The sequence below is a fragment of the Lepisma saccharinum genome, chromosome 15 (assembly GCF_977018435.1).
Source record: "Lepisma saccharinum chromosome 15, izLepSacc3.1, whole genome shotgun sequence".
Lineage (NCBI taxonomy): Eukaryota > Metazoa > Arthropoda > Insecta > Zygentoma > Lepismatidae > Lepisma > Lepisma saccharinum.
Genome location: NC_139243.1, coordinates 37,982,024 through 38,003,920, shown reverse-complemented (window position 1 = coordinate 38,003,920; position 21,897 = coordinate 37,982,024). Strand labels below are relative to the sequence as shown.

The following is a 21,897-nucleotide window of genomic DNA, read 5'->3' as shown; positions in this document are numbered from 1 at the left end:
GGACCCCCCCCCCCTTCCGGACGTCCATGGATGGCAGCCGAACAGAATTAAACCGACCGCCTGTTCAGAAGACTTCTGGTATAAATAGAAACAGAACTGTGATACCTATATTGAGATCTTTGCAATAAGTGACAAAAAGCAGGGGTGGCAAATGGCCTCCTCTCCTAATCGTCGCCACTGGCTAATGCTATGAGTGGAGGATGCAGTAAGACTACATGCTGGGGCACACACCGCGACTCGTAATATCAGATCAAAATTTCTTACGTGCTCTTCATTATATAATTACACAAACTGTTAAGAATTACGGTCGCTTAATATCGAGCTACGACATAATGATGTCATCACAGAATACGACCTTGCAATGTAATGCCACCTTCAGGGCTCCTTACAGTCGGCTATAAAATTGCAGTAAATGAACTTATTACAACTTCTCCGCTCCGAACAATTCGTGCAATTAATTCAGATTCAACCGAGACGGCAAATGTCATCAACCTTTATCCAGAAGACCAACCAACCCCGCCAATCGATATTTCCATTTCCCGCGCTTCTCCGACCGCGGCCAGAAAAACACTCGGCGCTGGGCTTTTTACTAATTACTGCGCCTCCGAGTGCTTCTGTTCCCGACCGACGCACGGCAATAAGTTGCGAGCGCCCATTCTTAACGGGCGAGCACCACTAAGTGCTTTGGCAAGGACGGTCCGCTGCCCGCAAACACGGAACTAATCTGGCCTGGGTTTGCATCCTTCCCTCTGCTCTTAGCCCCCCCCCCCCCAAAAAAAAAACAACAACTTGAAACTATGGGGATGGAAAACATAACCGTTCCAGGGGTACTCAAAATTACAGACGTAACTGGCAACCACCTCGGGGAATAAAAAGAAAAAAACTGGTTATTAACCAATTTAATTAAGAGACTATCCATACATTAGCATTGAAAAAAAATCATTTTTAAAAATACGTTATGTGGTCTCGACATGTCCATAGCGAGCCGATGCATGTTTTTATTGTAAATAAAAAAGTACATGAAGATTAAAGTATGTTTTCATTACGGTACAAGTTATTCAAGGCAAAATATCCTTTATATAAATAAATCATTATGAGAACAAAATACGTATAATTACTGTAAGGTACCGCACTACGACGTCAGGGGTCTCGGGTTCGAATCCCAGCCCGGGCATTCTTTGTGACTGTCCCATCATCATTTTCATCAAATCATTACTCATCCTCATCGTCGCGATTAGCTAAAAGTGGTAGAAAAGCGACGCTAAATAATAAATAATAATAAATTACAATCAAATCAAGTAAAATATTCTTTAGAATATTTTTGGGTGTGAAAAATGGCGTTATTAACGAATGAACTATTTTGTTTCGTTTCTGCACATATTTTCCTCCTTATATATATAAAAAACTAATCATAACATGGCAATCTCGACTGGACTTCACTTAAAAATCATATTCAGTTAATTAATATTTGTGAAAGACTTCAAATACTTTTATTTTCCTTTTTGTATGTATATCACCGAGCTTTTCTACCTATCTAGTTTGATATAGACATCTGGAACGCGCTCATCATTTTTTTCAAACAGTAGAGTTTGAACTGAAGTATTGAAAATCTGCACTATTATTTATATTTAATTATTTATGACACGGTAACCCCTCAACAACACTCCTTTACCTCTTCACTGGGCAAATATCCTTTAACCGAGAACATTTTCTTTCTTCTATTGATTTGTGTAATTCATAGAGTAAGCTCTCTCTCGAACTCTGAACAGCTGAGAGATCTACGTACAGCCTCAGCTCTATGATGGTGGGTGGATCTAGACCGGAAGCGTTGACAACATCTGCTCTGGCATTAATAAATAAAAGCTGCACATCGATTCATTTTCTACTACAGAAGAGAATATTGAAGATGGCTTACTCGACTGGGTTGTGTAAAAATTCTACAGAAACAAGAAATAATTGGAAACATGTGTGTTTTTTTGGGAGAAAAAGGTTTGACTCCGTTTCTATGCATATAATCTCCAAGTCTGGCACGATGCGATGCTCAAAAACATTTCATTACATATAAAATCAGTACTGCAAAAATCTTCAGCGTGCGCGCCTTTCGTTGTACGTGTTCAAGTGTTCTCCAGCACTTACAGGGCTAGTTTTCCCGGTTTTTTTTTTTCATATGCTCGACACTATCAGTCTTCAGAGTGTTTTATCCGAAGCGATGTTGCTGTGACAAGGGACTTTTTAAGAATCAAAACACGAACATTACTTTCTCGAGAATAGTCAAAAAACAAAATGGTTCAATGAACTTTCCTTCCGAGCGCGCAGAACGGAGAATTGGTCGCCTTGGGAACCAGATAGAAATCCTTAACATTTATTATTACTATTTAAGCAGTGATGTTTCAAGGATCGTGTACATCGTACTTGCAATGGAAATAAGAATAAAGTATGGAAATAGATCGCTTGTGGCCTTGCTTATGCACCGTCGCATAAACAAGGTGTCCAAAATTTATTTTCAACATTTGGACATCCTGTACATGAGAATTCGCAGTTGCGCAAATTGTCACCAGCGATACGACTAAGGAAAATGTCATTTCGTGTAACAACACTAAAATATTAAATAGTAAGGTCGTGATGTATATACGAGAGAGAACATCCACGAGTTAAGAATTTGTTTGCAAACAACATACACTTCCTTCTGTCAGAAGCAATTTCTTCTCCGAAGCTTTGAATGAGTGTCGACTGCGCCCCGCGACGATGCTAATCGATTTTACACAACCGTGCGAGATGTTCTGCAGGGAGGGAGATAACAGGCGCACTTAACGGGCGGGGATGGAGATCGGAAATGAAGTTTGGCAGAGGACACTGGACGGACGTCGATCCGCATACAAGTTATGGAATTTTCTGACGGATGCTGTTCGTCTCCCGGGGCGTCATCAGGTAAACCCTGGGGAGACTCGATGTGCGTTCCAATCCTTTCTGTACCGCGCACAACATTATTAAAAACGTGGCACGTACGAGGGTTGTTACTTGATTTCATTAGGTTGTTACGCGAGTTCAGGAGAAATTGGTGCAAGTGTCCCAGTGGTAATTCTCTTGAAACATTGAACAAAACGTTCTCCTCTGATGTCCGTGGTCATTTACTACTGTCACTGAATGGGCATTACCCCTGAAGCTTCGAAAAGAGTGAACACTTGCCGACGGAGTGGTTAGAACATCGCGCTACAAAGCCAGGGGTCACGGGGTCGAATCCCGGCATGGGTGTTTGTGAGAGTGTGGTAGAAAAGCGAAGTAAAATAAACCAAATCAAAAACTGAATACTTTTCGGGAATAATTATCAAAATGCAAACAAATGAAATCAAAATATTAAAATACTTGTCTGCTTCGTTAGTTTGTCTTCTCTAGTTTCGATAGAGTGGCGTAATTTTTGTAGAAGTAACCTCGCCTACAATCCGGACTGTGTTGAGTGCTACATTAAGACAACGCATGATTTAATGTTATTGACTCTCCGATGGTGTAGTGGTAAGGACGTCGGCTTGTAATCAAATCAGAGGTTCCTGGGTTCGATACATGACGGAGGCACAATGTGGTTCGGATTCCACTTTAAACTGTAGGTCCAGACCAAATTAGCCACAAAGTGGACTTAAACAGAAAGTCAAACTAGCTCTAATGTTATTCCCACTACCTTTGACTGCGCATACAGATTTCAGTTTTAATTTTGGTTTTGTACATTGTTTACAGCTCGCAGTGTAAGTTGGCAGGTGGGCCAACTTTTGAAAAATATTGATTGGGCTAAAAAAAAAAAATCCTTCCTTCCATATACCACGAAACTCATCCACACCAACTTATATCATTATTTCTATATTTTCTTAAAATCTGTTGTTTACTGGTTTCAATACGCACTGTACCACAAATCACGATAACAACATACGTATAATAATAATAATAATTTGAACATGAGAAACTATTAGGTGGATTTGGGTCCCACGGGCCGACCACTGTGAGTTGGGAAGGTGCGGGTGGGTAGCGACGGAGAAGACACGGAGAGAACAATACAGAAATAGAAAACTTGGGGAGAAAGCAAGAAAAAGAAAAGGAGTAGGAGTAGGGATGAATAATATAATAGGAGTGTGATACTTTTCAGCTCAAAGTACATAGAAAAGTGTCTTTACAGTTATACTTCTAAAAAGGAACTTTCCAAACATTGCAAAAGAAACAAACTTTGGGTACATACAAAAACAAAAAAAAGTATATCCTTTGGCACTGTTGCCAGAACGTTACAGACTAATCATATCAGTCCAAGTTTCCCCCGTCAGCTTAATAGACCTCCATTCGTTTCTTTCTACCACGGCTCCTTCTTGCCATTTTCTCCGCAAGAAAGATGAAGGAGAACAATGTCGCTTTCTTCAGATTCACAAAGGAGCGCCAACCGAGACGCAACTCGGCGCGTCCTTTCAAGAAACAAATTAATTGAGGCGATAAGCAACGAAAGTCGAAGTCATTTCACTAAAACCTCGCAAAAGAAGTCGTTTTAAATCGAAACTCCTTCACAATTTCTTTCGTGTAGATTTTCCCTGCATCCTCCTCTGACAAAAGCGGAGTGGGTCATTGCGGGAAATTATACTTCACTTAATTAGTGAAGGTGTTCTCAATCCAGCGGCGCCCTTCCGGATGGAGGAGGAGAAAGGCGGGGGGGGGGGGGGGGGTGAGTCTTTGCAGAACAGAAATATACGCAACGGCTTCAATTGGTTCACTCATTGAAGAAGGATCCTGGAGAAAAGATCGCCAAGAAGATCCTTCCCACCTACTTAGCGTCATTATCAAGTTATCCGAGAATCTATCCCCGATAGGGAATACCGTTCTATCAACCGTGAAACTTTTTCTCGTTCCCCATTAGTAGAGGCATATGCTTTTTATCTTTTGTGAAATTTAGACATTTCTAATTTTTCATTTCAGTATTCTTGGTAAAAGAAACAAAAAGTTTGTCAAATTTTATGCTCAGATTGACGTAAACACTTCATGAACATTATTCGATTATAATGAGAGGAGCAGCATCTCGTGGAAAAGCCCGCTCTGTTACAGCTGCGTTGCATAAATGTACATTCATATTATTAATAATGAATAATAAAGAGCCGCAGTAGTCGAATCGACAGAGCGTCTGACTTCCACGCGGGAGACCGGGGTTCGATTTCCCGGGTGAGTGATCTATGGGTCGGAATTTTATTGGCCACGTTCCTGCATAAAGCGGCTCTGGGGCTCACCCAGCCTCAAATCAATGGGTACTTGTGAGCAACCCTGGAGGGTAAAGGCGGCCGGAGAGTGGTGCTGCTCCAAAATGGCCTAGATTGAGAATGTGTGCGACCCTACCACCACATCCCTTAAATGCGCTTTCATGCAACGATGCTATATGCACGGGGAACTTTACCTTTTTTTTCTTTTTCCTATTATGCATATCATAATTTTTGCAAGCAAGTGGAAAATTATCACTTCGACAATTAGAAAATATCTTACAGTTTATGGTACCCTGTAATTTATTCTTGTCCCAATTACTTTAGAATATTATTTCCATATTTCAGAACATTTCTCAACATATACTCCATATTCGCGCAATAACTACATGTCCCCGTGTGACCGAAAGAGTCGGATGAATTTCCTGCGAATAACTGACAACTTTGAAATGCGCTCCCAGTACTTCTTGGGATATTGAACGTAGTTTTAGTCAATATAAATCCATCTTAAGAGACGACAGGAGGAAATTCCCGTTCGAAAACATAAAACAAAATTTTGTTATTCATTGTTTTGGGAAACAGAAAATGAAAACACATTTTGTGTTGTTTTACAATTAATGTAAAGATAGGCTTATTATGTATGTCTTGTAGTGTCTTATATTAGTAAGAAGGTAAACTTTTACAATTCTCAGTACATATTTAGGTGAAAATAACTAAATATTTATTTTACTACATACAAATCCGTTCCCGCCTAAGAATAAATAGACCAACCACAGATTTGGGGGAAGGGGAGATACAAATATAATCATACTCGGGGGTAAAAACATTGAAGAACCACTCCACACAAATTGGTCCAGTGACCTACCGAACAGAAACATCCTCTCTCTGCAGATCGATCCACGACCTGCTTGGTAATCGCGTCACACAGGGTATATGCAAATGAATTCACCTCCCCGCCCTCAAAACGACACAGCATTGAGCGAAAAGCGCGATTTTCATTCCCCACGGTAACCCAATTCAGTTTTATTTCGTTCTGTACACGTGTTATGATTTCACCCTGCCATTATACACAGGACATGCCACGGATAATGTGTGAATACGTATGTTTTGCTTTGGAAATCTCTTGATTTTTTTCTATTCCTTTGAAGTTTATGCATTACTGTGGGCGTGGTGCTAGAAATACCACCCTCGTGAACAGAACACCAGCTTCTCCTCTTGAATTTTAATAAATTAGGTTTTTCCTTCCTTCTTACAAATGTAGACTAGTTTTTTTTTTTATTACCACACCAAGAAAAAGAGGGTCTCTCTAAATTCCTGCACCCGCACAAAATCCACAATGTCTGCCTTACGAAGAAGTGTAGTTTGTGTAACGATTTGTTATAGACATTTTATCCATTTTTTTGCAATTTAAAGATAATATAAAGGTTCACACAAGACAGGGTTCTTTATTGTACTTAGACCTATGAGTTCTAAACAAGGAAAACAAAACGAAGTTTTAGACACCTAGAATAGCCTTCGAAAGCATCACTCTACAAATAAAATTTGGTCCAACTAAGTTCTTCGACACTTTTCTTGTGAAATCTAAACTAGGTGATTCAAAAAAGTTATATAATTTTACATATATTAGTCATGTTTCAAGATATGTTTTAAGAACGATGAAAAATAACTACGATGTTATTAAAACTCTATGTAAGTACAAGTTATTCAGTTATCAGATGAATTTGGTAAAATTCTGATCATTGCCTAGAGTGTGTGACTATCAAAATTATTTAATTAAAAGAACAAGTCAATTTAACTGTGCTTCCACAATGAGGGAGTCACACAACTTTCGCGACTTTTTGTTACGTACATATGTAGGCGGCGATTTTCTAGAATGTTACATGCAAAGCTACACTTTTACGTTTACAAAGTAAGCGATGATTTGTAGCAGGATCGTGGCTGGGTTAACTCTCATACCAACTTCAAAGAAAAAAATGAAAAACCATCTTTCTAAGAGTACAATGGAAAAGAGTATAAGACCATAGCTGAAGGCTTCTGAGAATTATCTGTAATTACTAATCCACCAGGAACGTACCGTAGTCCTGCATGTTACACGACAGCTCTGAAATCCAGTCGTGCAAGCAGTCGCATGCCAAACATAGAGATCTTTCTGGAATGGCATCCTTGAGGAAGAGGAAGCTGGACCTCCACCCATGTCCATGAAACGTAACTCCCCTCTACCCCCACCCCTTACTTTTCGATCATCTCTTGCCGATAAGCATGTAACGTTAACAGGCACCAGTAGTTCTTCGCTCAGAGATTCAAGTTCTTAGTAAAATGGATTTTTAAAATTAATACTTTATTCGAATACCTAATTCCTGAAAACCTCTAACCTCAAATTAGAATAGACAAAACATCTTCATCTTCCACCTTGAGCGTCAGTAACCTTTTTCTCTCCTCTTCATTTGGGCCCCATAAATCGATACTGTTATTATCCCAGTCTAGTTCGCTGCCCTTTTTAACATTAGGTGTAGTGCAGGCGCATCCCGGTGTCAAGCTGGTGCAAGGAAATGACGTTCAACGAAGTAGACTGATAGCGGTGTTCAGGTTCAGAAGATTCAACAAATGCCTGTCTGCTGCTTTAAACGTTCATTTGATTAGTTAGCACGCACCACGTGATCATCATACACCACACAGCTCCAGAACGTAGTGAAAACGGTGCTGGCAATACACTACTTGACACCAAATCAACGAAGTAGACGCGTCGGTGTTGCACCGTGTAAGCAACTTGACGCGCAAGTGCAGCGAACTAGAGGAGGCTATTAATAACTATGTCGTGTTAGGCCGTAACAAAGTGTGAGGGGGAGAAAATACAGGCCAAAGAATTTGCAACATGCTATAGAAAAGGGTGCGAAATCCTGGGAGGGATTTCCCCCACCAACAATATTGGCCTCAAAATTACCCCCACAAAAAACTTTAGGGGGGGAGTTTTTGTTACAACAAACAAAAGATAAACAATTACTTTTAATTTCAAATATACTGTACTAGTGAGTGTTCAATGCTCTTTCTCTCTCAAGAGATCATTAACAAATCTACATGAATACAAACAATAAAAGTAAAACAAGGATGCAAAACAATAATAACTATGAAATTTAATTGATTAACATAAAGCAAAAATTTAATAAAAAACTTACACATAATAAAACCACTTCAACTATTTCATAATTTATTAACATCTTTAACCAGTTAGTAAAGGACGTAGTTCGCTACTTTATAATATCTGATATATTTAAAAGTAACAAATTTATATATTCTTAATTTAGTAATTTATTTTTACCTTTAATAACATTATAAATATGTATATCTTATAATTTATATGTATGTTTGTGGGGAGGCGGGGTTGTAGATTAAGATCTTTCTACCCCCACCAGTCTTAAATGATTTCGCACCCTGCTATAGAGCGACCACAAGGAAAAAAAACCTTGGACGAAAAGTCCCCGCGCAGCTTTCCCTTCCTCCGTCCAGCTCGGGCCATAAGGAAGCATGGTCCACTCTCCGCCTCCCCTCCGAGCGGGAGTACGGTGCACAGGAGTCGCAGGTTTCTTTGCTTGTGGTTCCACTATAAAGAAAGCTTCTACTGAAGATAATCTCGCAGCACTGCCAATCGAAATCCACTCTAGGGCACCATACAAGAGGCACATTGTTCATCAGGTACAAATTTGGTCTCTCATCAACCACCGGTACGTATATTACTGATAGCTACAGCATTGTCTCAAACAGCATAACGTTTAATAGGCCTGTCAGCTCACTCGCAATTTCGATCCAACTTTACGACAGCTGGTTCAATATATTAGTCATAAGGGTCTGTCCGCCATTGAGATTCGAACCAAATTGACCCTTATGGATGCTAGTAATGGGAACTCGTGCTTCGCAATAATATGGTTATCTAAACGTGCGACAGTTCATGAAAACCCCTTAATATCTCGCATTAGTGCTAAACAACATTATACTCATACAATTAGCCGGGTTAGCAATGGGAACTCATTTCAAATGCCATTTTCTCCGAACAGAGAAAATCGATAAATCTTCCAGAGTTTCTAGAGAAATGCCCGTTTTTATTACGTGACATTTTCGAATACCGTAACCGGAAATTGGATTCTATTTTTGCAATTGGAAGGTTGAATTTCAAATCTCCGACACAGGATCATGTTTGATTTCTTGCTTTATAATTACATTTTTTCTTGCGTTCAATATGAAAGTTGTCGAGTGCTAACCTTTCGAAATACAAAGGTGAAAGAGAAGAGTAATCTGGAGAAGTTAAATAGATAGAAAGAAACAGACATACTTCCTATGCTCTTAACAAAAACATGCTTTCTGTAATCAAGTAATTTAAATGAAACATTGGGCCTCCCCGATGGCTCAGTGGTAGCGTCGTCGCCTTGTAATCAAGGGGTCCCGGGTACGATCCCCGGTGGAGGCACAAGTAGTTGGGATCCCACTTTAAACAGCAAAATCAATCAATCATTAAATGAAACATCCATATCACATTTCCCACTGACGATAACCATATGATTGGACTCGCACAAAGAAAATAAATGAGTGTGTATATCATTATTGTTTGTACCAATCAGGTGGAAATGATATAAATATTTCACCAAAACGAAGTTTGAAATAGACGAATGCACAGATGGTATCAGCAGCAAAAATTAACACGGATTGATTTTGTGTGTATGTGTGTGTGCGCGTGACAGGGAGGGAGAGAGAACGAGAGAATGAATAACGGATTGCGTACCTCGACTAGAATCTCATTCATGATTGAAAATGCAAATGCAATAATAATGCACATTTATGCAACGCAGCTGTAACAATGCGAACTTTTCCACGACATACTGCGCCGCTCGTTATAATCGAATAACGTTCATGGAGTGTTTACGTCAATGCCCCCTCCCTCCACTTCTCCGGCTGAAATGGACAACGGAACAAATCCGTTTTCGACAGAGAGCGAATTCATTCCAGTGTGTGCCCCCCTCCCTACGGCTCAATCTTCGCAAATCGCATGAAGCGGAATCACAATCTCGCTTGGACATGACGCAACTGCAAACGAGAGCAACTAAATCACGGAGTGGACAGCGATTGGAAATCCGCACAGAATGTTCCGACATTTTAAATGTACTCACCCCTACTCCTCATCTCCCCTCCACCTTCAACGTGCATGGAATAGGAACCGCATCACCGCGCATCGCAACTGAAGGCGCGGAGCGGCCACTGTTTGCAAACACCATCAGCAAGCGGAATGAAACAATACGAAACGGTCGAAATAGCTTGGAACAGGTAATCAAGTCTGACAATCCCAGCACCCAATCACAGTTGTTTTTCCCATTAGGTGCATGCGTAATGTATCATCCGAAAGAACGGTAACATTTTCGCACGAGGGCCATATTCCGACCGTTCCCCGAATATACACATCCGATTAAATACGACTGAGCAGAAAGTCAGTCAGTCTTCAGTAACCAAACTGTAATGTCTTAAAATGACAAGTCAATGTTACTGGATTGGTATTCGTAAAGTAGAGCAGTGAATAAGAACATATAAGAAAAGCTAAACCCCAGGCACAACAACCCTCTAAGCCTGCCAGAGGGGCGGGCTTCTTTCATTGGGCGACGCGTGGTCATCGCATCGAGTCCCATCGCTGCCATTTCCGGGCTTTCGAGACCGGAGCCCGCTACTACATCAAGTAGCTCCCCAATTGTCGTCACGACGCTGGGTCAACGCCGAAATTTTGGGGCTCCCCCCTGGGAATCGAACCCGGGACCGCTCGCACTAGAGGCGAGAGCAATAACCATTTGGTTACGGGGGAGCCCTAAGAACTTATAACTTCATTTTCGATAGAGAAGGGATTCAGGCTGAGCAGTCCCTAAAATAAAACCGCTGAAAGGTTCTTGTCAGGACAACATTGGGAGACATTTTGCATTTCAAATAGCATGAGAAGTGTCTAGGATACAAAAGCCTCAAATGTGTGCCATCAGAGTGGGAAAAGGGGGAGAAGGAGTGTAAAGATCATCGCTGCTTATGAAGGGACTCGCCTGTCAACCTCTCTTCCGACTGGGCCTATCACGAGGGTTTCTGGATATCCTTGGCTTTTCAAATTGTTTGGATACGTGAATTGCAGCCCCTTAAATATTTATTGTTTTTATTAATTACTTTATATAGATAATCGCACAGTTAGACAATCAGAAATTATACTATTATCTTCGGCTAGGATACGCATTTTTCCATGCTGACCTAATTGTGGGTACACACTCCGCATTTGTCGTTGGTAGGCACGTGAAGGCCATACGAATCTGGAGAAAACTGTATTTTCCATTACGACCTTCTCCCTCGTTTTACCCGTACTACTTTTGTCCAGAGATGAGGCTACGCTTCAAATGCAGATAAATCAGACGAATGGATCCTGCGCTCTGCTGTCTGAGCCAGGTTGCATGTCAACGAATCTGATGGAATTCCTGGAACACTTCCAATCTCCTAACAGACGCTCCTGGCAACTGAAAGATGGCAACAATTCCAGCCTCTGGGTATCTTCAACTTCAACCATTCATATTTTACAAGTGCCCGCCCCTTTTGGGCCACCATCACGTCGGCATGACAAATTCAACGGGCCACGGAGTACGACACTCGCATCAGGAAAGAAGAATATTTTCAATGCAGTGCGCCGAAAGGTCTGGACAGGCAATAATGTTTCATATGCATTGCGAATAAATTAATCTAACAAACGCATTTTGCCAGCTAGTACTAACGAAAAAAAATTAACAGAAAATTATGAAAGGAGGATTTTTTTTAAATCGTCGATGTGAGAAGGAAACTGGATTGGCAATATTCGGCACTTAAGCAATAACCGAAAAGTGGTACCATAAATGCGAGAAATGAGATACACGAAACACCTTGAACAGTTTGCCGAAAACCACCACTAACATAATTTGTGTAAGTTTCTTTCAGATTCTGACTTGAAACTTATTTCGACTCTTTCGCAATCCTACCCTTCTAGTTTAATCGCGACCATGGGACAACATAGTAGAAATGTCTTTGATTTCGTTCAAACCAAGGAATCAAAGCGTTGTATGATAACTAAAGAGTCCGGGCGGATCAAGGCAGCAGAAAGATTCCTGTCAAGCACTCAAAAACCAAGGAATAGCTGTTGAGCCCTGTTGTCAATTCTTCATCCCTGTTTATTGCGAGGGAGAGGGGTTGGCACCCCTGTACGTGTCTTCCTGTTTCGCCGAAGATTTTAAAGGGAAGAAATATTCCCTTTCAGGTGTTCCAGGCCGAAGTGCATTTGTTTCATTTGAGTAGACAAGCCGAAAGTTTATTTAGAAAGTTTTATGACGAAAGATACCTACAGAAAGAAAGTATTTATAGTATTTGTGGATCTGGAGAAGGCATACGATAGGAGTGAATGGTAATTAAATTTGATCTAAGCTGCCATAAGAGTATCCATAGATTTTTCGAATCATCCTCCGCAACTATTTGAAGTAAGGTAACTTGAGTGAACACTGAACCACTATGAACTTCGTGTTGGGATTCTTATTTAGAGTCAAGAATCCTTACCCTAGGTGGATATGTTTTCAGACATAAACTATTTGGAAAGAGAAAGAAGAAGAGAGGGAAGGAGAGAAAGAAAGGGGGTGAAGCTAGAAATTACTACCTGCACGCCAAGTAAAGTTATACAAAAATTCTTAACAGAATGAAGTGCTTTACATAACCAATTTTTGTTCATAGAAGTTCTTTCTCGTCGAGTAAGAGGCAGAAATACTAGCTATCAGATAAATCGTCCATTGCCATCTTCAATCACTTTGTATTGCGCAATACAAGGTTCAAGGATCGAAACAAAACACCAACAACGCAGTTCAAGGCCTCTGCACAATCTTCAGAAAATCCCAATGGATCCCACTAAAAACATGATGGATATATGAATGAAAATGCGAGGACAATCGACCTGGTAATATTTATTCGTCCTACTGCACGATGTTACTGAAGACAAACGTTCCAGTTCTTCCAAAAACTAACTGTATTTACAGTAGTTTTATTAAGGGAATTACTGACGTCGCAGCTAACCTTCACTTTCGTGATAGCAAGATACTCCATTTCTTATACGCAACATAAGCATTTTTGGCAACCATATCAATTATGTTTTCATGTAAGACTGATACCACATAAGGTTACCACCAATGTCATGCGCTGTTCGTTGGATAATAGAGGATGTTTACTTACCGGCACGCAAACAAACCATTTATCAACATTCACTCTGCAAATTTCTTCCAAGAATGCAGAAATAACTTATAACGCAAGCCTGCCTTTTGGGTGCAAACTAACTCTTTGTAGGTTTCTTTTCTAGATTTTAAATAATTCGCATTGTACTTGGAAGCGACGATGAGAAAGTTTCCGATGTCATAAAAAGCAAATTGAAAATAGTGACTAAGTAAATGGTTTGAAACTGGGTCCTTCTCATAACATGCAGTTACTATAGAAATAACCGAGCTAATAGACAACCTCTGACTAAGTTCCACCACACCTCTCTACCGATTACCACTCCCAAGAATCATTTTAATATATGCTTTTCGAATTATAATAATCTTTCTGTAATTAAGATAGTTGTTATTAACTTGAAAGTAAATGGAATAAGATTATCGTTGCAATGGAATTTAATGAAGACTCCTGGCTTGACGTCATTCTGGTCTCGGACGAAAATCGCGTAACGAGCCATGGCCAAATTCCGGTACCTGGGATTTCCTATCATGATTTAATTCACGTATCATATAACATCCGCGTTCCAAAATTTAAGCCTAAACAAGTATCTTACAGGGACATAAAGAACGTTGACGAAACCCGCTTGAACGAAGACGCTGCACTCGTTCCGTGGCACGTAATTAGCACGTTACCGACAGTGGACGAGCAAGTTCAATGTTAAATACATTTATTCTTGAGCTGTTCAATAAACATGCTCCCGTCAGAAAGAAACGGGTCTCACGTCCCCCCGCCCCCTGGCTGACGGACGACGTACGTCGACTTATGGTCATGAGAGACAGAGCTTACACCAAATACAGAAATGACGTAAAAAAAGGTGACTCTAGCACATGCAGCTTCGAAAATTATAGAACCCTGAGGAACCGCTGCAATCAGGAGGTAAGAAAAGCCAAGCGCCGATTCGCATACGAATTGCTCAACCACCAAAATAAACCGGACGTTCTATGGAAAAAGTTGAAAATTCTAGGTGTTGGGAAACAGAAAAAGGACGACTACATTCCTAAGTTTGCACCAGATGTACTGAATAATCATTTTTGTGACCTCCCGACTATTGAAAATAATGTCAAAATTGAAACTATTCGGAACATCGCAACGCACTCCACAAATGCTTCAAAATTTTGCTTTTCCTGGATTTCACCGGAAGACGTTAGAAAATCATTACTTAAGATAAAATCGTCGGCCGTAGGAGTAGATGAAGTTTCCATTCTCATGATAAAAAAAATCCTCCACCATGTCCTTATTCCCATCACGGACATATTCAATTTCTCCTTGCTTTCTGACACATTTCCGTCGCTTTGGAAACTCGCCCAGGTACTCCCTATACCTAAAACAAGCAACGAAATCAATTTAAACAATTTTAGACCAATCAGCATCCTCCCAGCTCTGTCTAAGGCTCTAGAACATCTTATTAGTGGTCAAACCCGTGACTTCCTAGCACGAAATAACCTAATAAACCACTTTCAATCTGGGTTCCGTAGCAACCACAGCACATGCACGGCTCTCGCCAGCGTAACCGACGACATTAGGTTAGCCACGGACAATCGACAACTTACAATCCTTGTTCTTCTCGATTTTACCAAAGCTTTCCAAACCATTGATCACGAAATTTTACTCACAAAACTATCATCCCTATTCAGCTTCTCGAACTCTACGGTTAACTGGTTCCGTTCCTACCTGTCTGGACGTCAACAATGTGTCGTCGACCCACATCGAAGATCATCCTGGAAAAGCATCCCCTGTGGCGTCCCTCAAGGCACCGTACTGGGCCCCCTCCTGTTTACACTGTATATTAACGACCTCCCGTCGGTGCTTAATCACTGTAGGTATCACATCTATGCCGACGACTTCCAATTATACTTTTCTTTCCCTCCTCAAGAAATATTGAATGCAACCGAACGTCTAAACAACGACCTGAAAAAAATCAACAAGTGGTCTGTAGACCACGGCTTGCACGTCAACCCGACCAAAACCCAGTGTATGCTCGTAGGCTCCCCAAAGATTCTGAACAGAATTGACGAATTAAATCTCCCTAATCTTACGGTCAACGATAAACACTTGCCTCTCTCTACCACGGTTAAAAATCTGGGAATTACACTAAACAATAATCTTACCTGGAGAGAACACGTAAACTCCGTGTGTAAAAGAGCTTTCGGTGCACTACACTCTCTTTACCGGCTTAAAAACTTCCTCCCCGAACGTATAAAAACCAAACTTGTTCAATCTCTTGTTTTCCCTATTATTGATTACTGTGACACTGTTTACTCGGACGTTAATTGCGAGCAAGCTAAACGCCTTCAGCGAATCCAGAACGCCTGTGTCCGCTTCGTTTTCGACATAAAATATTCAGAACATTTGACACCGTATTATGCGAAGGTCGAGTGGCTGAAATTAAGTGACAAACGGATTTACCACAACCTTGTCCTACTGTACAAAGCCCTAGATATAAAAGATCCAAAATACCTTTCAATATCTTTCGGACTTTCACTCCCCCAACACCAGATCACGTGAAAAATCTCTCTTATCCATCCCTATCCACAGATCTAACTTCTACGCCAATTCGTTTACCGTTACCTCTGCAGGACACTGGAACAGACAGCCCCCCGAAACCCAAGCCTCCTCCTCAGTTGTAACATTCAAAAGACAATTAAAATTATACATGCTAAACAATTGGACCTAGATTAAATTCCCAGAAAGAAATACGTTATACATTTAGCCCACGAAATATGCTTTCTATGTAGGTACTTGTGTGTGAATGTGTGTTTGTGTGTGTGTGTGTGCATGTAGAAACTGTATTGCTTTTATTTTTAATTTCTTCTAAGCTACTTTTTTTCATTGTGTTAGTAAAAATAATGAGCAATGTACGTAATTAATGGTTAATCCAGGGCTTGACTGCTCGTATTCAAACTGTATTGCTTTCATTTTTAGTTTCATTTTACTTTCACTACTTTATTTTTCTTTTATTATTTTATTTTTTAATTGTATACAATTTACTGCAAAGAAAAAAATGATCCCTGTAATTAATGGTTAAGTGGAAGAGAAGGCATTAATGCCTTAACTTCGCCATGTAAACAAAGTCGTAAATAAATAAATAAATAAATAAATAAATAAATAAATAAATAAATAAATAATGAAGGTCACTGTCGACAACTTTAGAGGTTTTGTGACAACGAATTCCTTTCTTGCCGCCAGGGTGACCGAAGGTTCTGGATAAGAGTCCCGACTACGCTCGGATATCAGGGGGTGGAAAGTAGTAAAACTGACTTAACTAATCAACTTAATTAGATCATATAGACAAACGAGCATGCTAAAATTGAAACTGGGATTGATTTTTTTTTTTTAAAAAAAAAAATAGTATCCGGCACCCAAATATCCCAACCGCCAGCAACACATTTTTATTGAACACCAAACTAATATTTTTAAGATGATAATGCAATATTTTCATTGCCGTACAAGTGTTCACTTTAATTAATGCACTGTAAAGAAAGGCAACATTGTGAATAGCATATGAGAAAGCAGAGAAGAGAACACGGCCATCATAACAGTAATAATATTTCCAGCATCTAGGGAAAGTCAATGTTTATATAGAGCTACTTTGTCAGTACAATAATAGTTATTACTTCGCTGGGAAAATTGCCTATCTGTAATTGAACTGGAAAAAAAATGTGTCACCTCCCTAGGAAGTCATCATGAATTCCCCGAAATGCAATAACGATAAGAAAAAAAACACAAATGCAGTCACCAACAGAAAAATACTGACTCCACTGACGGCAAAGATGAAAAACCCACTTTTGCTGACATAATTGATCATGTCCCACTCCTGGAATAAGAGTGTCCCATTGGTCTTTCATCAGTTTAATATAATCCTTATCCTAGTCATTAACTTGAAGTGACTAGCGACTGTGAACCAGCGAGAAAATTCACACAAGAAAATTACATAAAATCGCGACACAAAAAAGCCAAAAACCACTCTTCAACGGTTTGCATATTTTCAAAAGAGGATTTGGTTCAGTTCTCCTGGCACAGAAACGCGCCAATTTAAAGAAGTGCCACGCTGAAGCTAATGAAAGCCAATTACTTAATTCCGAGTTACTGGGGAAGGTCCTATTATATCCAGCAAAAGCTGACTGGGGACTCTGCAGTGTTGCCAGTACGTGCAAAAGACGATCTACATTGGCACTGGTCGACAAGACTCCACTCTCAAACGCATTATTATTATTACTCTAAAATCAGAAAATAAACATTCGATACTGATACGCTAATAATCATAACTCTCGAATTAATGCACAAAAGAGAACACACATTCCATTCTCGCTACATAAAGCACGATGCTAATCGGGAGTGGAGTTCTAGTTTAAAGTGTGATTAGAACCACTGAATTGGACGCCTGCCTATAATCGAACACAGGAAACCTTGAATACAAGTCGACAGTGCAGCGTGTCAGGCAAAACTTATATTCAGGGTAATACACACGTTCGAACTTTACATTTCTCCTCATTTTCATAAATAAAAAGTAATCATGGAAATACTACGCACAAACTACTACTCATTTCTACAGCTCGTTTGTAAATCTAAGAGGTGGTAAAATAAACAACAAAAAAATCAGGAAAAGTTGTTTTTCTAGTCCAATGATTTTGGTGAAAATGACGTCAAAGATGAAAGTGTAAATATGCCAATCACACACTGTTTACGTTCATCCTCGAGGTGGCTCGACCCGTCTCTGAAGCAAACCTACCACCAACGCTCACACACAGATGTGGACTTAAGCCTGGCTTAGAAGTTTAAACGGGACCATTAATTCCAGGGATTACGTTGAATACTTCGAGAATAAAAGAGGAACAAATATAAAGAACACGATCACGGCGTTTCTCGGATAAGTTTCGGGGCATTTTCTAAGGAATAGGCGAAGAGATGGAAGCCATAGCACCGCAAAAATCGAAGTAAGAATGCTAAACGCATATCTGGGGCATGCAGTATTTGTTACAATGGCAAAGTCTCATGGAGGAGAGTTTCAGTTCGCTTTGTATAATTTTTGGCAGACAAGATGAATGCCCACGATATATTTCGACACACACACACAACCGAGCCTGGATTACTTTTGCGTCAGAATCATAGATTTACGATTTACCAGTCATAGGACACAAGCGGTACGGTGTACATCTCACAACTCGCAAGCTCTCACTGCAACTTCCTACCCGCTAGTGCACAATGCAGACTGCAGAAAATGTAATTTCAGTATCTTCGACAATAACCTTACCAAACAATAATATTGGAAACCCTGTAAATTCGATTGTAGTCCCCCCTCATGAAACAGATCAATCAGATGTCTGAGTTACGATTCTTATCCCATCCTATACCCATCTTAGACCATGAATATGAGGGATAATTCACGTGTATTGAAGTAGATTTTTTAAAAATTTGCTACACCCATGTATTATCACGAAAATGAACAAATTTCTGATTTCCTAGGAACAACTGAACAGTTTTTAGTACGTTCTTCTCACGGCGTATAGTTGAAGGTAACACCCTATAAAAAAAGCAAAGAATGAAAATTTATGAACAATTTACTTCCACATATCTTTGAATTTCACAATATGCACAGTTCCAAATGTACTGAATTGAAATGGTATTTCATTTAATCATCATGATCTTCACCATTGCAATTTGCTAAAAGTGAAAGAAAAGTCAAGACAGATAAAACTAAAACCATGAGACTGGAAGTCGATTAGACTCGTGTGGGGCAACGAAAATCTAAAACATTCGTAGAAACGAACGACTCGGTTGAAGAACGTTAGTCTGAAACTTGGCAGGATAGAAGCGCATTGCCTGAAGGTTAAAAAACGATAAAAATAACCAGCCTCCACGCTTCCCTTCTTGTGAAAAATCCGACGGAAAACTACCAGGACGGCGCCCATGTGCACTTGCAACGCCAAAAATACGCGCCTGAAAATCCTTAGGAACGCAGTAAATTCCAACGTGCTCTGTGTGGACGTGGCATTCCACGTGTTCCGCCCATCTCCAAGCAAGTTTTCCTTTTGAGCTGCATGCAAGCAAGGCGCGAATATAGCTAGCTGAATGTTCAGGACGAAAGAATTCTCATAATTGTAGCAGTACCAAAGCACTATTGCGTCTTTCTAATGAGTTCAGAGTTATTTAAAGTCAACTTTATGCGCAGATATGCTAATCGGGACTGGGCCTACAGTTTAAAAAAAGATTCAAACCGGTATGTGCCTCTACCGGATAATAAACCCGAGACTCTTTGATCACAAAGGCGACGACGTTACCACTGCGTCATCGTGGTAATCCATTTGTATTCCCGTACGGTAACAGCACGTACGATGTCACTAAAATGGTTTACATTTTCAGAGCGTGGAAAGTACAGGCAATGGAAACGCCAAGGGCAAAATAGCTCAAGAGATGTCCGACCAGATAAATTTAAGGAAAGCCACAAGAAGTCATTAAAAGACCCCCAAATACGTATACAGGGTGTTTCGTAAGTTCGTTTACAACGCTTGGGAGGTGATTATACGAGTGAAAATAAGGTGGAAAGTTCATGTAACGAAATTCCGGAAACGGCTTTGTTGCAGAGTTATTGACGTTTGAAAACGTGGGAAAATGATTTTCCGAAGTGAATAATGGCAAAACGGGTGGAGAGAAGTCGTCGGTGTTGGGCTGTCCACTAAGAAATTGGGTACACTCTTGTCAAAAAATCACGCCGCAATGTTGTGCGATGTCGGCGCAAGGGATTCCCCAAAGGACGCGAACGAAGATGTTAACGGGAGTGGGGTGGGTGTGCTGTGTGAGCTGGTATCGACGAAAATTGGCATGTGTTGAATGCCACCAAAAAACAAAGAAAATTTCCTGAGCGAATGGCACCATGACGTAAAAAAGAAAAAAATGAACTGTCATAGGTTGCATACCCTGAAGCGCAGATGGGTGGCTGTGTGATCTGAATTTAAGTACCACATTTCCCGCTAGGGGCGCCAACAGTGTAGGTTTCCTCATGAAGGAGCGCACGTGTCTGTGCCATTCGTGCTTCAGGTGCTGTGCCAGCAGCAGGTTGTTAAACATTCACGGTTGAATGGAAAGACGTGAGGTTCTTGGACAGTAGTGTTGGGCAAACATTTGACCTAGCAGTATTACGTGTTAATTCTTAGTCACAGCCAATCGTGTTGTGAAGTGTACTAGTGTTAACGGTCATAAACACTTGTAGCCCGGTGTAAGTGATGGCTGCATACAAGTCCCAAGAGCTGGCGGACATGCATCTGATTTATGGGGAGGCTGGAGGTAATAGCCGTGCTGCAAGGCGTCTGTATGGGGCACGTTTTCCAAATAGGGTGTTACCATTGTGACAGTCAGATTTACCGACGTCATTATTATTATTATTATTGTCCATAGCGGTAAAAAAATGTGTTGATTCAAAGCGTTGAGAGTTTTAATTTGTAAGAATACATATTTGATTTTTGCCAAGCCGACGGGAGGAACGAGACGTTCGCGTGTTTCAAGGGTGAGCACCTGAAGGGTCACGTTATGCGTCTAAAGCTTAGGAAATACGACCGTAGTGACAAACATTTAAATATCTCGGTTTCCAGCGGTCAGATTCACGTGAAACTTATACCAGCGCAGCGGCATGTGTGCAAGGACGGATGTGTGGAGTTTCGTCGCGATCAAGCAACAATTACGGACGCCAGATCAAATCGGTTGTAATTGATCAGTTTGTGGACACCGGTTGCAATTGAGCTATGGGCGACAGCGAGGCTGAGGCTTAATCCGCACAAACTCAACTTCGAGCACGGCTCGTCCCACTTGGGAGACAATAGAGCAAAGTGAAATGACCTCTTCGGAAGCGTCACTTCAACGAACGCCTAGCGTCTCTTTTCAAAATCTAAATAAAACGAAGGTTTTTCGACACACAGTCTTACCGCGATCCTTGTAGCGAGAGCAGCTCCGTGCTATCTCTCCATATACAGTTTTGCCGCGATTCTTGTAACAAGAGCACCTTCGTGCTACCTCTGCGTGTACAGTGGGCTTTGTTGTGTTTTACGAACACCAGTGTGTGTGATAGACAGTAAGTCTACACGAGTGCGCCTACCTCAACCGCTGGGAGCAGTTGAAGCGAGACCGTGTTTTTTGTGATTGCCTTACGCCGTTTATAATTTATTGAGAAACGAGGAACACCGGAAACTATGGCGGGCTAGAGGAAGAAGAGAGATGAGGGCGTTACGTCGATTCGCCCGATGTCAGAAGAGACTACGCCGATGATGCCTATCCGCCGCCATGGAGAGAGAGAGAACGTCGAACGCCGCCCTATTGATACGCCGATGATGCCTACCAGCCGCCATGGAGAGAGAGAGAACGTCGAACGCCTCCCTATTGATACGCCGATGATGCCTACCATCCGCCACGT

General features: G+C 40.8%; 1 protein-coding gene across 22 annotated transcripts in view; it reads right to left on the bottom strand.

Annotated features, from left to right (window-relative positions):
- The window catches only part of Rbfox1 (RNA-binding Fox protein 1), an 886,300-nt gene that overhangs the window by 46,559 nt on the left and 817,844 nt on the right, over positions 1 to 21,897 (bottom strand). The gene's annotated exons all lie outside the window — the stretch shown is intronic.